The sequence below is a fragment of the Halichoerus grypus genome, chromosome 4 (genome assembly GCF_964656455.1).
Source record: "Halichoerus grypus chromosome 4, mHalGry1.hap1.1, whole genome shotgun sequence".
NCBI lineage: Eukaryota > Metazoa > Chordata > Mammalia > Carnivora > Phocidae > Halichoerus > Halichoerus grypus.
The window spans coordinates 17916994-17935624 of NC_135715.1; the positions used below are offsets into that span (position 1 = coordinate 17916994).

An 18631-nucleotide genomic window follows, 5' to 3' on the forward strand; every position below is an offset into this window, starting at 1 on the left:
CCTTCCCAATAAAATTGTATCACTCTGCCATCCTAGATGGGTCCTTCACAGCCATGTGAGAAAGGTATTCTTAGATATATGTCTCTTTTTCTGTATTATGAAGTAACAAAAAGAGCTTTGAGAATTCTGTATTTGTTCTCTTATTGATGAGGACCCAAATTAAGGTACAGGTAAAGTGGTTCTGGAAAAATACCAAGATATTTTGTCTCTGAGTTTTCTCTTAAGTGGCAAAAAGTAAAGCAATGCAGAAACAAGTTAAAGAAAACCATCATTCTTTATACTCCATGTGATGATAAAGAGGTAATTCTAGGATAGCTAAAATTATTTTAATATTTACTTCAAATTTTAAAGACAGAATGAATTAGATTCAACACAAAAGGCAACTATTACTACAGTAACTACATTTGAATCAATAATTCATGTATTCACAATTCCATAAAAATCTCTCAGTTCTTTCTTATTTTACTATTACAGGTATATTTGATTCTTATAAAGGGCAGTATGTGATAGAATTAGGGAATATAAATTAGACCTGAAAAATCACTCAAAAATTATTTTCTTCTATGGATCGATCTCTCAATCTATTAATCTATCAATCTATCAATCTATTCACTATCTACCTATAGCAAATATATTTATAATATTAAAATGATGAACTCCCCCCAAAAAATGAAATCTAAGATAAATGTGAAAAATTCCTATGTGTCAAGTGGGCAACTTATACCAACTTTATTTAAATAAATCTTTACATTTCTATGCAAAAGAGGGAATGTATTTTATATATGCTTTAGTAGTAAACAAATTTATAGTTAAGAAGGCATTCATCTAAATATTATTTATAACAATGAAAATATCTTAACAATCCATCATGGCTACATAAATGAAGGTATACCTTTTTAAATGAAAACTACACAGTTGTTATAAAAGATATTATATACTGACATGGAAAAATCTCAACCATATACTATTGTGTGAGTAAAGAAAGTTCCAAGCAAAAACATGTATAGTATATGTCTTTTTATATAAAATAATATTAGAGCATAGGCATTCAGAGAGATAGGTCTATACATATGTCTTTAACTTATAAATAATAGTTTGCCTTTGGGGAGCTTGATTTGTACTAATGTTTATTTTCTTTTTAGCCAAAGTAGTAAAAGCACTGATGATCTTTCTGCAATGACTTTGAATCTTCTTATTTACCCTCCAGATGTACCTCATTATTGAGACTATTTTTTGTGGTCTTCTCATCTGAGGCATTTTAAGATGATATAAATGCGAACATATTCTGAGAAGTTATAGCCAAATAATAAGTAATCCTTGCATGATTACTCCTTACTTCTGAATAGTGAAGGAGTAGAATGCAGTTTAGTAAAAAACACATGCACCAAAGGTCAAGTGTTCTTATGTAAAATATAAGGATTTATGAGAAGGGAATAAAAAAATTCAAAGGTTCATGAACAAAAATGAAGAGGGGCTAGGTAATTAGAAAACATGATAGAGCACAAGAAATTGCAAAGTCCCAAAGTCCAGAGTTTTCTAACTGGGATAACAGAAGACCTGAACATTTGTTTCCATCCCTGCAGTGAAGAAAGAATTTAAAAAAAAAAAAAAAAAAGCACACTCAACCTAAAGTAAACTATGGACTTTTGGTGATAATGACATTTCAATGTAGGCTCACTGGTTGTAACAAGTGTGCTATTTGGTACTAGATGTTGATAATGGGGGAGGTGTGCATGTTGGGGTGTTGGGGTTAATGTAGAGCATGAAATCAACCATAATACCTGGCTTGCTAAAATGTAACACAGAGGCCGCTGAGGGCAGGGAGGGTTTCGGGGAAGGGTGTGGACCTTTGGAATGCCGGGGCCTTCCGTGACCACTCAGCAGTTGGAATGCTGTGGGGAGTTACCTTCCCCAAAGCTCTCTTAGCCCAAACAGCCGCCCTGTGATCTAAGAGATGTATGCATTGTCCCTTAGGCTATGTTTAGCAGAACACGCAGATTAGCAATATTGTATCTTTCCCATAAATCCTCTCAGTTTCAGTAAGACCCCTTGTCACACATCACTTGCTTGAGAAATAGTGATAAGGATATCCTGAAGGACCAATAAAAGCGGGAGCAAAGAAGAGCAAAGGGTCTTCGCCTCTGAGTGTTGAGCCCCTAGCCTTCTCCTCTCTTTCAGGGCAAACTTTGGGGTCATCTTTCATCCGTTGGTACAGGGATTGCTGGCCATTCCCGGCATTGGGGGACAGAGGGTGTATGGAAACTCTCTGTACTTTCCACTCAATCTTTTTTCTGTGAACCTAAAACAGCTCTAAATAATAAAGTTTAAAAATAAAAAAAAACCCCTAAAGATCCTCTGCTAACTGCTGAAACCAATGCAGTAGATATCTTCTGGCCATCCCAAAGGACCCTAACCAAGATTCACTCATCACATGGAAGGAGTGGTCCAAGAGGGGGGAATGTAAACCATGAATCTCTTGACACCCAGACATGAAATCCCTTGGCATCATTTCTATTTCATTCAATTAAAAAAGCCAGTCACAGAGCCAGCCCAGGTTCAGAGAAAGAAGCAGTGGACTTCCCACCTCAATGGGAAGAATGGGAAAGAACTGGTGGCCAACTTTTAATCGATCATGGGAAGAGATCTCAATAGGGCACTTGGAAAAACATCAATTTGTATTAGGTAATTGAGGTTAATCAAATTAGGAACTGTTTTATTAGATTTGATCTAGTATTATACCTCTTCATCTGGGTTGGAGAGGGTATGAACTCAAGAACACTGTCATCATTTTAGACCAATAAAGTAGCTAAATTGCTCTATTTTATGTCTTAAAAACTACATAAATTATGGTAATGGAATAAAGAAACAAGCAAATGAAAATTAGCAACTCAAAATTCATGCATCATTCAAATTTAATTTGCATGGCATGGGATCACTAGCTTTTTTTTTTAATTAAACATATTGTTATATATTGTGGCGCCTGGGTGGCTCAGTCAGTTAAGCATCTGACTCTTGATTTCAGCTCAAGTCATGATCTCAGAGTTGTGAGATGGAGCCCTGCATCTGGGCTCTGTGCTCAGCGGGGAGTCTGCTTGAGATTCTCTTCCTCTTCTTCTGCCCCTCCCCCCACTTGTATGCTCTCTCTCTCTCTCTCTCTCTCTCTAAAATAAATAAATAAATCTTTAAAAATATTATTATATAGTTACATAAAAAATATATTGGAGGAAAATCAATTCTTATTATATTTGGTGCAGAATATTTTTTCCAAACTTACAGGTAAAGGTTTGTACAACAAATGATAAAAAGAGAAAACAGAACACTACTGTAGTAAAGAGAATAAAGCTTCCCCTCTCTCCACAGATTTCCATACTTGAGTCCCCAAAACCCATGAGTATGTTACCTTACATGGCAAAAAGGGACTTTGCAGATGTGATTAAGTTAAGAGTTTTGAAATGAGAAGATAACCTGGATTATCTACATGGGCCCAATGTAATCTACCCCAATCATGGGTCTTTATAAGTGGGGGTGGGGGGAGTAGGAGTCCAAGAGTCAGAGGAGTTGTGATGATGGAAGCAGAGTTTGGATTGTTGTGGTCAGGAACCAAGAAATGCAGGCAGACTCTAGAAGCTAGAAAAGGCTGCAACAGATTTTTCCCTCGAGACAACAGAAGGAACACATCATTTATTGGTAGCCCCAGAAGACTTATTTCAGATTTCTGGCCTCCAGAACTGTCACACTATATGAAGCCATTAGATTTGCTCTAATTTGTGCAGCAATAGAAAGCTTGTAAAACTATCAAAATATTTAAAATGGAAGTTATAATTACTTCCCTTAAATGACAGCTAACAACCAATAAATCATTTAGAAAAATTTTAATAAAACTAATTTGTATGGTACAGTACTTAACTACACTGGTGTTATCTGATGAGGTCATCTAGGATTCAGGAACTGCGATTTTTAAGTTATAAAGTTGGTTGAAGGCATGCTTTGCCTAAAATATGCTTTGGAAAAGATGAGTCCAAAATACATAATTCCCTTCTGAGGCATATTATTAAACCAACTTTCACATTTTGGAAACACACAGATACTCAATGGTAAATTAAATATAACCTATGTACAAACATACCTATGTATAAATTAACCTATGTATTAATAAATATATTTTAAATAAATCAAACCTGAATAAAATAAAATAATATGTGTTATTCTAACTTATGCATTAAGACATGGAAGAAATTTGTGAGTTCAGGGTTCTCTCCCCATCTGATAGTTGGCAATTTCTAATTTGTGGGGTGTGTGCATGTATGTGTGTACATGCGAGCCCACTCCCTCTGTTCTCCTAAATAACTGGTATGCACAAGAGAATTTAGGGAAGGAATAGGGAGGAAAACAAGCATTTCTTTGTAGATCTATGGAATTAACCTACCATTAAAAAAAAGTGTGGGTGCTCGCTTCTGCAGCACATATACTAAAATTGTAACGACACAGAGGAGGTTAGCATGACCCCTGCACAAGAAATTTGACATGCAAATTGTGAGTATTCCACAGTTTAAAAAAAAAAAAGAAAAAAGAAAGAAAAATGTGAATTGAACATGTCATAATTTTATCATCTTCATTTACGGGAAATCTAAATGCATTTCATTTCATTACAGTGAAATAGAGAAAGAACAAATATGCATAGCCAAGAAATGTGAGACCTAATCAGTTTCTATCATAAACTAACTGGCCATCCCTGGGCCTGTTTCTACACATGATAAAACAGAATGCCTCGTATGCCCAATGTCATCAGCCTGCCACTGTTCTGTTTCCCATCTTAATTAGGACGGGAGCTCCAATATTATCGTATTTTCAATTTATGCTAATGAACAAGGTCACTTTCCTCCTGAAAGCCTGTTTAATTCTTTACAGTTTACAGAATCAAATCAAACTTGTTAGCTCATCTTTGTAAGTTCCTTCCTGCCTTATTTTATATTTCCAATTCTCCAAATATTTTTGTTAAGAGCAAAAAGGCACAACCGGGAACCATGTTCTTAGCATTCCTCTACTCCTCCTAGCCTGGCCCACCTCATCCACTTCAGCCCAAACCTCTTTGGTAAGGTGTTCAGAGGATACTGGTATAAAATGTGGATGTTCCCCAGATCCCATAAACCTAAACTGCCGGGGAGGGCATTTCTGAGGATGCAGAATAAACCTTAGGAAGATTTGCAATATGGACTCCATTTGTGGATGTGTACCTGCCATGACTTAGGACAACATACAGACCCTGGGGAATCTTGCTTTCCTGATCTGTAAAAGTAGGAGAGTGTTGGCAGCATTCACCCCATGGGGACATTGTGTAGATGCGGAAACACAGTGTTTGTCTTCAGACATGAAGGTACTTAAATATCAGCTGGTCCCATAGTTATTTGAAAAAGAATGGTTTGTAAAAAGAGAGCTATAATCACCAAGGAGATGTAAGAGGGTATTTGTTCTTCTAGAATAGAAAATAGGTATATTAGCAGTCAAGGTAGATATTGAGGAAAACACAGTTTACTTACGCCAAGTTATTTAGCACAGGAAATAAAGAGTTCCTCTTTGGTTTGAGAGGAACCTGCTTAACCACAAGAATCAGAATTGAGCAGGATAAATTCATTTCAGCATGCCCTACTTGCCTATAACCGTGTGGTACTTGAGTTCTCTCTGAGCCAGTTGTAACACCTACTGGCTGTCTCATTAATTAATGAGTTGAATAAAATCTTTGACACACTTTCATTTACGAGGAAAAAAAAAAAAGAAGTGGGAAAGAAAAATGGAGATGCCCACTCTATCACAGCCCCAGGATAGGACTTCAGCTTGCATTGGGGAAGTCTGACAATTATAGTGATTTATAGAAGGAGAGATTGAGTGAGTGATAAAGGGCAGAGAGCATGATGCTCTTGTGGGTTGTGCCACGTAAGAAAGGAGAAAATGTCCCCTGATTCTGCAAAGGGAGGTGTAACCTGGGTGGGGCTGCTCTTCATTTGCTGCCTCGGTGTCAGCACCCCCTTGATGAAGCACAGCCTGGTGGTCTCGCTCTGCTAGCTTGCCTACCCTCTCAATCCTTAGTCTGTCTCCGCCAGACCTGAGCCTTCTGGATGCCCAATTGTGAGCAAATGTTCTTGCACAGATTATAGCATTCATGCGTATAAACGAGGGGTAAGTTTAAAGCAAACATTCACATTTTACAAAACGCAATGCCTCCCTCCATCCTCTACATAGGAGTGAGGACTTTGTCACAAATATGGATCATGACCCAGAGCGATCCTAATTATTTCCTAACGCTGTCTGCTAATACGCCCCCTCTCCAGCCACAGCCGTGTGCTTGCCATGATCAAGCCGGATATGCTCCTGCCTCAGAGCCTTTGCAATTCCTTCCGCTTGAGATGTTGGTCTCCTAGACAGTGTATGGCTAACTCCCTCAAAATACCACTTGCTCAGTAAGACCTCTCCTGACCACCCTATATAAAAGTGGGACCTCTAGCTTCCTTCACCCTCCATATTTTTTAGTCTTCAATACAGGCCACTTGGATATCTATTAGGTAGGTTGTTTTTCTCTCTCCAGAGGCTGACAAAACCAAGAACAGAACCTGACACATTGTAGGTATGCATTACATCTTTATGAAATGAATATTTGTTGAATGAATTAGCATTCAGGATGTTTCTTGGTCAACCAAAAAAAGTCTAAATAGCATTTATTTCAAAATTGCTTCGTGCAGCAGGGAAGCAAGAAGTAAATTTTATTGTTGTCCATATTAAACCAATTAAAATATTTAAATTTTTGTTATCTCAAGGAATTTTCTTTGGCTTTATGGAAAATTCACTCATCCAGAATATTTTGTGAGCACTCCAACCAAAATATGCTTCATTCAATTCTGTCTATATATTAATCTAGAGATAAAGTTTACATCTTTAATTTTGCTACAAATGTTTAAATGACTACTTATGAACCTCACAATTTTAAGAATATAAACCCTTTAATAATCAATTACCACATCCAATTAGTTCACAATCATTGAAATATACATTTGGGACTAGGGCTCATTTCAAATCTCAAAATACAAAGTCACTTAATTCAGAACTCCATCTGTGCCTCAGTCTCTGGAGTCTGACAAACAGTCTCCAAATTGTCTTCTGAGTTTTCATCAAAACAAGACACCAGTTTGGAATCTATTTTAACATTACTTACACTATATGGGGACTCACGTTGCATCTGCTTTCATTTTTCTCTAATGAAAGTTCCTAGTTGTCGTGTCAGAAAGGATGTACGTATTCCCTAGAAATGGCACTGTTATTTAGAATGCAACAATAGAGAAAATCGAAGCCCCAGATCTTATATTTCATATTCATAAAATTGTAATTGGCCTTTTTATGTCTGTGCTACCCTTGAGACACAGGGAATTAATTTTGTGTCCATGAACATATATAGGATACCCATAAAACTCAGAATAGTTCAAATTCTCATCCCCCAAAAAGAAGTAGAGATAAAATCAAAGCATATTTTTCTTTAATCTTGGGGATTCTGTATAGTTTAATGTGACCTCTAGAGATGATATTAAATTGCAGTTATTGTAAATAATGGGCAAAGAAGACTTATGGTATAATGTTTGCAATAGCATTGTAAATAGAGAACAAATCCCCACCAAATTTACATTTCACCTGCAGGATGAAGCAGACTCCTTGCAGATATCAAATGTTTAAACTCTCCTATGTCATAGTTGCTACAAGTACAAGCCTTGTTAGCTCATTGGGTTCAAAGTCTGGTTTTACTACTCTATATGACCCAGGTGAGGCTTAGACTTGCTAACATAACAGCAAACCTCATTTTACTCATATCAATAGGGATAAAAATCCCTACATCAAAACTTGGGGAAGGGTGAGGCCTATGTAAATTAATATACATAAAATACCAGCATGATTTCTGATTCATAGTAAATGCTCAATAAATTGGCACCAACACTAAGGCCCATCAGACAGAATAGACATAATAATATTAGCTCATAAAGAGGTGAGAAAGTTGCCTTGTCATTTGTCGGGAAAAAAAAAAAAAAAAAGCAAGTATACAACTTTTCCAAAAGGACAAAAGTAAGTCTTGGCCCTGTGTCTCTTAATTTTTGTGTTTGTGCTTAATGCACAAAATCAGGATTTTATTCGGCACTTGAATGAGAATACACACATACACACATAGACACCCAAAATAACTTAATTGTTTTTAAGATATGTATTATGTTCTCTTCATTCCTCCCTCCATAAGTGAAATCTACAATGTAAAAAAATTCCCTAAAAAAATGAACAAATATCAAAGTAATACACAATTTCTTTATTGATACAGATTAATCTATAGTAATATAATTTGTACATATTTCCAGATATGCATGTATAAAGTTTTTTTTTTTTTTTTTTTACAAATAAGACTACAACAATCTGAATAACCTCTCAAAAAACAAAAAAAGAAGAAAGAGGGGACCAAACAAGAAAGAAAAGAAAGAAAAGAAAAGAAAGAGAGAGAGAGGAATGGAGGGAGGGAGGGAAGGAGGGAGGGAGAAGGAATAGTACAGGTGCATCAGCTCTGTTAAACCAGCCTTATGAGGAACCTTCTCTTTCCACATCTCCCTTTTTATATGTCTGGTCTGGAGGAGAGTGGTCTTGGAGCTGTGGAAAAGACTCCTCTTCACATGCTCTTTTTGCTAATTTCTATCTGAGAGGGGCTCTATCTTCTGTTTTACCTTCACTTCGTAATCCTGATGCTAATCAAGGTTGAAATTAAAAGATTCCATCCTAACGATTCGTTTCGCCTCATTAGCCTAAGAGGCTGAAGTCACTAATGTAAAAGTGGCTTTACATCTTTCCATGTCTCGATAATCTCTGTGAAACTAAAGAATCATGGTGCAACAGAACCATGCTGTTCAGAGTGTGGACTCCAGACGGGCAGGCTGGGCGTCACCAGGGACGTGGCTAGAAATGGAGAATCTCATTCCCACCTCCAACAAATGCTGAAGCAGAATCTGGGCTCTACCAAGTTTCCGAGGAGATTCATATGCATATTAAAGTTTGAGAAGCACTGTAGTAAAGGATTATTAATAATGATGGCTTTAATTCCCCAACTGTGCTCCTTAAAAAATTAGTATTTTCCAAAATGTTTTCTACAAAAATGAGTTCTATAATCAAATGTATTTTAAAAATACGAAATTAAATAAAGCTAAGCCAGTTTCCTTTCGGCGGACTTCTTGGCGCCACTGTTCTCCTCTAACACATGCAGTAAAAACGGCATGTGCGGTATTTCTCCAACCTATATGACCATGAAGCCATGTTTTCTTTGCACAATCCTTTAAATATTTCTGAAAACATTGGGTTTTGTATAGCACAGTTTGGAAAAAGGTGTCCTAATTTTTTGCAGAAATGTTTTACAAACTCCACTTAAAACATTAGGAAAAAATGTTTGAGATTTAAAATTAAATCTTGGAAAAATTATTTATGTAAAATATCTAATTCTCTGAATATTAAATTGGAAAATAGGCGATGTAAGCTTCTGTCTCCCCACTGCTGTCTCCAGGCCCATTACCCTCATTCTGCCTGATGGAGTCAGGGACTTTGCACTGATCTCAACTGAATCTCAACATTTTTTGGTATGTTCAGTCTTGAGATTTCTCCCTCCTCTTGCCCCTTATCAAAATGAGAGTCTTCATTATGTTCCTCCTAAGGTAGACACCACCATAAAAACAATCTGTTAAAGCCTTCCTCTGATAAGTAATATCTGAAGTTGTCTAAATATGCTATTCCTTTTCGTTTGTTTGTTTTTTTAATAGAGAAGATCTAGGCTTTAAATTGCCTTTTCCCAATGCCAAAAAAATAAAAAATAAAAAGTTACATTTGTTGTTATAACTCAAGTACACTGTACCTAAAACCCTCCCTGTGTATATTAAAAAATGGACTCTGATGGACAGCTAGAATTAAGAACAGTCAGGTACTAAGAACTCACCAAACTTGCACATATAAACACATTAGTATGAACTCCTTATTTCTTATTACAATCTTACTTTCAACAGGGGACCCCTGTTTCTTTCTCACTTATTTCATTACTTAAAAGCCTTTTTAATGTTTTTCTATCATTTTCCATGTTCCAGGAAGACGAGTGTTACCGACATGAAGAATTTCATGGCCAGCTTTCAATCCTTTCCACTTAGAGCTTATCATGGACAATTCATATAAAAAAAAAAAAAAAAATCCAAGCTAACACTGAATTTCTTTTCAAATTCTTCCAGACATAATATTTTCTGGCTAAAAAAAAAATCTCATTTTTAGACTCCTTTTTCTCTTCACTTCTATCATAAAAATGGAGGCTGGCTGCTCTTTTTATACATTTTTGGGTCATAATGAAACAAAGTTAATTAAGATTTCAATCTAGTTTTATCTAGCACCAAAAATTGTAATTATTCCATTATATTCAATATTGCCTTTAGAGGCAATTCATGGTTAAAACATTACAAAATATTGTTTTATGTAATATTAGTAGACTCATTTTGGACTATCTCCCCACCCAGCATTCCATAAAGGAACCATTAATCATCATTACAGTTAATTTCCCCAAGAAGACAACTAAGCAGAATCGAGAGTATGAAAAAAGCTCAATGGTACATAAACACCTATAATTCCTGCTTCCCTTGTATCTTTTTATTTGGAGCTGAGATTTTAAAGCAATGTTAGTTTACTCTCTCCCCATCTTTATTTATTCAACAAATATTCATTTAACGCATATTAAATGCTAGGCTCTGTTCCAGACTTTGGGGATTTAGGAAAAATTTTTAAAAATAAACATACATTATAAGGTCAGGAAATGAAGTGCTAAAAGGAAAATTAAAGCCATATAAACAAACAGAAAATGACTTGGCTACAGGAGCAGGTGGTGGTCTTCCTGGACCATGAAAAATAACAGAAAATAAATAATATGTAGATCCATATGTAGATATAAATATATAGTTATATATAGATATATTTGGGCAGCTGTATATTAGGTATATATTTTTTATCAGATTATCCCAATTATACTGTCAATTTAGGTAAAAATCATTACTCTGTTTTAGCTGTTCTCAAAACGTTTATCAATGAGGCACGCCTCTATGAATTTTTTGTATGGCCCATATTTTTCAGGCCATACCAAAACTTCTCTCGAAATTTGCTAAAAATTTGCATAGCTATTTTCATTTGACATGATAAGAGAAGAAAAAAGAAACTTTGTCTTAGTCATATAGAGAGAAATCTATTCCAACTGAACTGTATTTCAATTGAAAGTCTAGACTTTGCTAACAATTATTAGGGTGTTGTTTTGTGTTTTCTTTTTAAGGAAAAAAAGTTAAAGACCCAGAAATACATGGTAGGATTCTTTTTGTCATTTATTTTGTCAATATAATCATCAAACCATTGGTCACCTTAATAATGAAATTGAGAAAAAAATCATTATGAGCTGCTTCATTTCATAGAGGAAAAATACCTGATTTAACTGCATTTAAAAAATTTTAATCGCTTACTCAGGCAAATATTATATTGCTAAATCAAATTTCTTGAAAGTCAACATGGGAAAGATCATAAATTATTGTTGTAAGAATCAGAAAAGTCAGTGTATAAAACAGAAACTCGGGGCACCTGGGTGGCTCAGTTAGTTAAGCGACTGCCTTCGGCTCAGGTCATGATCCTAGAGTCCCGGGATCGAGTTCCGCATCGGGCTCCCTGCTGGGCGGGGAGTCTGCTTCTCCCTCAGACCCTCCCCCCTCTCATGTGCTCTCTTTCTCATTCTCTCTCTCTCAAATAAATAAATAAAATCTTTAAAAAAAAATAAAAATAAATAAAAATAAATAAATAAAACAGAAACTCTGCTAAGTAAAAAACACTGTATTTTCAAAACTTATACCAAATGTACTAGCAATGGATGCGTTGGCCTTCTGGAGAGATACTCATTTAGACAATTAGAGCATGTGAGGAGCCTTTTTGCCCTCTTGGCTGACTTTTAATATTGTCATTCTCAAACCCTGTCCTCCAACCTCTTTTTCTTAATTCCTCTTTGATGGGACGAATCAGAAGATTTCTATAAACATCTAATATTTTATCACAGTTTAGTCAAGTCTCAATTTTGAATATACAGTTAATATAATCAAATAGCACATTTATAACAAAATATCTTATTTATAATAATATGTGCATAATATCTAATGGCATATTATGAATATAATCAGAACATATCAATATTATTATATATACTATGAATAAAATATTATTATATAGTATACATAATTCAACAACAACCCTGTAAGAAGTGTTATTATTACTTCAATTACACTTATGAGGAAAATAAGGCTGAACTTTGATCATTTGGCTCCATGTCCCCCTTTCCTGGTACAATGTTATCCATTATCTAAGGTCTTTACTATATTCAGCTGGGTTTCTGGGATATAAATTGAGGTATCTCAATTAATGATTCCTAAGAAAATATCATTCTATCACATTTTCTATGAAAAATAAAAGTAGAAGGAAAAGAGAAGTACCATTTTAGACATTTGTTTTAAAACCCTTTTGTGAGCTTACAGATAGATATAGATCTCTAGCTGTTTAATATACATGACTTTATAGCTCTAATTCTGTATCTTTTTCCCCTGTAGTTAGGACCCATGCATCAGACTTCCTTCACGCCTCACTTTGATTCCCAGTAGGATGCCATCACGGGCTTCCTTCCATCACGTCATTGCATTTCAAAATTAAAGTTAACTGAGTGACTTAGAACATTTATCATAAGGCTTGACTTCTGGCCGTATCATGGATCACACTCAGTAATTGGTTTCAGGATCTTGGTCAAATCACTTAACCTCTCTATGTCTCAGTTTCCTGCCCCCCAAATAACTTAAATTAGTAAATTCTATTGTAGTTTTAAAATTCCATGATTCAAAAATTGACCTTGAGTATTTACCATGTACTAGTAGCGCACTGTGTTCAATATTAAGGGAGGAGTTTTAGAAAACCTCAATATCACAATACCTCTTCCCTTAATGTTTACTGAACAAATGTTAACTAAAAACTAGAGCTACTAGTTAAAATATGGGTTAAAAGGTTGAAAATACAACTACTGGAGAAAATATCTATATATACAAACAATCCCTTCATCGACTTCATGGCTTTATCAAGGTTGGAAGACATTGGAACAACAACAACAATAATAATACAAGTCATCACATCACGTGTCATACAATATGTGGAAGATACAACGCTCTCCTGACTATGGTGGCAAATAGGGGGAAAACTATGTAAGGGGCAAAGAGAAAGTCAAAGAAAAATGAGAAAAAAGTACAATCAAGGAAGAAACCCATCATTATTTTAAGATTCTAGGTGCATTTTCATGATCAGCAACCATTTCTCTGATGATGTTTGACATTTTTATGCTGTCTTACTGAGGATTCAGATATGAGAAAATTTAATTAGTGTTTTTTTTAAATTTTCTTCTTAGATTTTATTTATTTATTTGAGAGAGAGAGACAGAGATAGTCAGAGAGAGCACAAGTGGGGAGGAGAGGGAGAAGCAGGCTCCCCTCAGAGCAAGGAGCCCGATGTGGGACTCGATCCCAGGACTCCGGATCATGACCCGAGCCAAAACGCTTAACCGACTGAGCCACCCAGGCACCCTAATTAGTGTTGTTTTTATTACATATTCTGCTACAAAAGAAAATGATTCGAGATTATCTAAAATAATTTTGCTGTAACTCTGTAGTTGTTAGCATAGGTTTGTTTTCTTTCTCTTCATTCTGGGTTCATGTCAAACCAAACTAAATGGAAGCAAGAAAAGGAAAAACGATCTATGGTATCACTGTGGGTTCTCACTTGGAAATTAAATCCCCTTTGCACTAAGGAGGTAAATGTAAAGTCACTTAACCCCATTGTTTTAATGAGATAAGAGAAGACTTCATAAGTGCCTTTGAAAATTACTCCTCATTGTTTTATAAAAAAAAAATCAGTGATTTAAAAACATTAAGTGGGCATCTTATAGGCATTTAAGGAAATCTGTGCAAAAATATACACACAGTTATTAAAATGACAGCAATCTGCTTGCTGTTATTTGCTGCTTAGAGGTAAGACCAAAGTGTATTTTTTTCCTTCCTTTGCAATGATGAAAAATCCTGTCTCCCTTAAATCTGTGAGTTTTTTTGCAAGCACTTGGGAAGATATTATATCCTTATATTTGAAGGATTTTCTAATAAAATGCATAACTGTGTGACTAATCAGCAGAATAAATTGGAAGGACTCAAAAAACTTTTAGGGCTGGAGTTGCTGTCTCCTCCTTGGCACTCACTAGCTTCTTCCTTTGGGAGGAGAGATCTGATTGGGGAAATGGTAAGAGTCTGATATCTATTTCCTCAAGAGCTTGAATTGGGAAGGTTAATGTACTATACTTAGACGCTCATGTGTTTTTTTCTCCTTCTTTGTCAATCTACCATTCTTGGATCTGGTTTTAGAAACTACTTGCCTGTGAGTCCTATGCATTCTGCTGGCCAATCTTGTATCTTCCATGCAATAAACCAAAAAGAACAATCTATGCCTTGTGCAGTAAAGTTTTCAGTTATTCAGCTGCTCTGCTGGTAATATTTTTATACAAATTCTATGGAAGGAACAAGAAAAAGGAAAAAAGATTTGGTTTGAAGCCCAAGCTATATTTTTTAATCCAGCTCTGCATCTATAATAAAGCAGACAATTTCTTCTCTTTCTAACTCCTGCTATTTATTTCCAGATAGGTTTCAAGTCATGAGGGAATTAAATGGGGGTGGTAAATTAACCAAATCAAATACTGTGAGTGATGCTAGTGGTCATGCTAAAATTACTCTCACTAGCCCTTTCAAGTTGAGCAAGCCTAGAGTTTTCATCTCTGCTAGAAGCAGACATCTTTAAAGGTTTTCTTTATAAAACTCTCTTTGAAAGATGCTAGGTCTTAACACAACAAGATCTGGGTGAATTATGTGAGTAAAGTCTTTATCATGACCAAATTTGGTTAGTGTATTTAATCCTCATGCTGTATTTCAAAGTTCATTAAAGGCTAGAAATCGTACATCTGGCTGATACTGGATGCTGGAGTTTAACACTCTTTGTATCTACCCTACCATGGTCCAGCTTGCTGGGGATGGGCAACAAAAACTACAATTCCCAGAATCCTTTGCAGCAAAGGCTTCCATTATAATTTAGAGTCCATCAGTTAGATATCATTGCGGAAGATCTCCATTCATGGGCCGCAATCATTTGATAAAGTAAAAGAAACTCTTTGGGCTGGAGAAGCAGCTATCCAGCATCCAGATTAAGCAGTGTCCTGACTACTTTTTGACACAGCTGTAGTGGCAGTCTTTCATTCTTTAAATTGCCTATCACGGAGAGGCAGTTGTAACCGTGCAGACCAGTTCTAACCAGCATGGGAATGTTCCAGAAGCTTAGCCTAGGATCTCGTTTTTGTAACCCTACTAATTAATCTGTGAGATAGCTTTATCCCTTCAATAAACAGGTTATTCTTAAGCAGGATAAAGTATATTCCCTTGCACATAGTTAAGAACCTTGGCTAATACATCAGTAAAAACAATTCAGGATAGAGAGAAGAATTTAAGGTAAATAATAGATTATAAAATATAGGATAAACTTGCACAGGAAATATTGTATAGGATAGAACTAAGAAAAATATGCTAAGAATCATGGGGAAGTTGAAGCCAAAGGGATTAAACTAGATACATAGATCGACTCTATAGGGCTGAAGCCATTGAAACCACATTATGTTATATGCATTGAGAATTACCATTCCAGTTGAAAAAGTCACATTGTAAGCACACAGCCTGAAGAAAAAGGGAACATTAACATAATCTGATTTAAATGACATGCCTACCCTGTAGGACTCAATGGTCACCTGCTGGAAAAGAAATGTTATTGCTGTCAGTTACTCACCTGCAAAATCATTCCTATGTATTTGTCAAAAATTTTAGACCCTGGTTCACTCCTACTCTGTCCATTAGAATGCCTGACTTGTAATTTCTATATAATGCACATAATTTTTTCCAATACCCTGTATTCTTAATTTCGTAAATGCTTCCATTCCAAGGATATCTACCTCAGTCATTCCCTCCAATGTCAAATCTTAGACCTTGTCATTACCACTCACCTTAACATATGCATGGAACCATGATTATGTGATATACATAATCATATACATAGTGTAATGAGTCCCTTTCACTGATGGACACCTCAAATCTATCTGGCACATGACGTCCAAGTCATTTGTGCAATCATCTTTCTTTGTCCATTGATACACTTCCTTCTTTCCTTACCCAGTTTAAATTCCACAGTCTGTCGTAATCACTCTTGTATACCTTCTTTACCTCCCTTACCCCCTCACTTTTTCCAGCTTGCTTGGCACCACTGCAACTCTGGTTCAATCCAGCTCTTTCCCCCTTCCATGACCAGATCACATAACTGAATATGGCTGGAACACACACACAACCATTCTGACAAATCCCACTTTAAACTCACAATTCTCAAAGGCCTTTAAGGATAATTATCCTATCCTCCCTCTTTTTGGCGATTATTTCTTCTAATATTTTTTTTCTTTTTCTCTCTACCCACTTCTTCTGGAATTCCCATTATGTTGATATGCTTAATGGTCTCCCACACTTATCTGATATTGTTTGTTTTTCTTCATACTTTTTTCCCTCTTTGTTCTTCAGATTGCATTATCTCATTGATTTTCAAGTTTGCAGGTTCTTTCTTCTCATAAAATTTATGGCTAGACCCTTTTACTGAATTTTTCATGTCTGCTATTGTATTTTTCAACTCGTTTCCCATTTTTTAAAATAATTTTGTTCTCTGTTGTTATTTATTCAAATAATTTTTGTTTCTTTATTGATATTCCATATTCAGTAAAACATTGTCATATGTTCCTTTAATTCTTTAAGCATGGTTCTTCTATGTCTTTGAACATATTTTGAATGTATTTATAATAGTTGCTTTGAACTCTGTCTGTTAAACCCACCCAGTGGTCCCTCTCCATGGCAATTTCTATCACTGCTTTTGCTTTTGCATATGTGTCATACTTTGCTGTTTCTTTGCATGTCTTTTTTTTTGAAAATCAGATATTTTAAATAATAGATTATGCAAATATGGTTACACCTCTCCCTCACCACAGCATTTCTTGTTGTTGTCTGCTTGGCCATTTGTTTTTTTGTTATTGTATTTTGGGAAGGGGGGTTGATTAATGATTTGGCTAAGCTAATTCTGCAAAATCTATTTCCCCAGCAATGTGTAAGTTCTCAAATATGCTCCTGCTGATATATTTTTCTATTTGTTTTTATCTTTTAGCCTGGCTATTTTGGAGCCACTCCTGGGTTATTATAAGCCACTTACGGGTGAAAGGTGGTACTTTAGCCACCTTAGCAAGTTAGATTTTTGCCCTTTACTGAATGGATGGGATGGATGGATGGATGGATGGATGAAAAATGGATGTCTTGAAGGTGGCTCTCACAGTTCAGAGCACTTACTTTTTTTTTTTTTTTTTGCTCTTCTTTCAGTAAAGGATAGTAGATTGATAATTCCCTTTCTTGATTGCCAAGGAGTCTGGCTCCTGGCTAAAACCCTATGTGTGATCCTTAAGGCCAAGAATAAGCAATTAGAAGACTTCACTTGGCAAGGCTCATGGAGGAATGTTGCCCTCTGCCCACCAAATTTGCAGGAGCCAATGTAGGCCAGTCTGGAAGGGGAGTTGCAATCAGTGACTCAGGACCCCTGGCCAGCATCTTTTCTGCGTAATTATATTACTAGTCCATGTGCCTCCATTCGCAGCACTCTTTATTGGGTGGCCTTCCCCAGTGTCCCTGCCCAGACCTCTTTATCAGGGGAAGGAGTGGAAACCTTAGAGACATTTTGTTCTACAGTGATTCAGTACTCAGTACTTCTCCACTCCTATGCTTCCCCCTCTCCCTCTTCTCCTGCCCCAGAGTTTATAAAAGGGCAGGAACTTCTTGTTCAGAGCTCTCTTGGTGATGAGATAATTCCCCCCATTTGTGCGGATATGTCTGTCTCTTGTCCAGGGCCATTCCGTGGGAGAAAATGAAACATTCCGGGAGCCCATATCTTCTTTCTGGCCTCTTATTTATGCTAATGTAAGAAGTGAATAAAGCCTTCATCATTATTGTCATTTTGACTTGTCTTGACCAACTACTTCAACACCTGGCAGTTCAGCTCATGACATCATTTCTGAGTGGATGCAGCACTGGGCTTGCAAACAGTTTTCCAGAATTTTCCAGAGATGAGTGTGACTTTCTTTTTAAGCCTGGCTTCTTAGGGGGCACCTGGGTGGCTCAGTTGGTTAAGCCTGGCTTCTTAGGAGTCACCCCTAGGCCAGCTGCTTATTGTTCAGTGTTTTGTCAGAAGCTGTATTTAAGCCTTGAGATTCCTGCCCTTTGTGTCTGTGTGAGGCTTGGGAAAGTGCTTCACAGTCTGCCTCACATCATGTTCTGCCTGTTCCTGAGGTGGTGCAGCTTAGTGCATGCTCAAAGTCTTCCTGCCCCCCACAATGAACTGTGATCTCAAGAGGACTCTTCTGGTTTTCTGTCAT

General features: G+C 36.3%; 1 protein-coding gene and 1 pseudogene across 8 annotated transcripts in view; one reads left to right on the plus strand and one right to left on the minus strand.

Moving 5' to 3' along the window:
- The window catches only part of GPC5 (glypican 5), a 1368657-nt gene that overhangs the window by 813092 nt on the left and 536934 nt on the right, over nt 1-18631 (minus strand). The gene's annotated exons all lie outside the window — the stretch shown is intronic.
- On the plus strand, nt 4445-4553 carry LOC118536600 (U6 spliceosomal RNA; annotated as a pseudogene).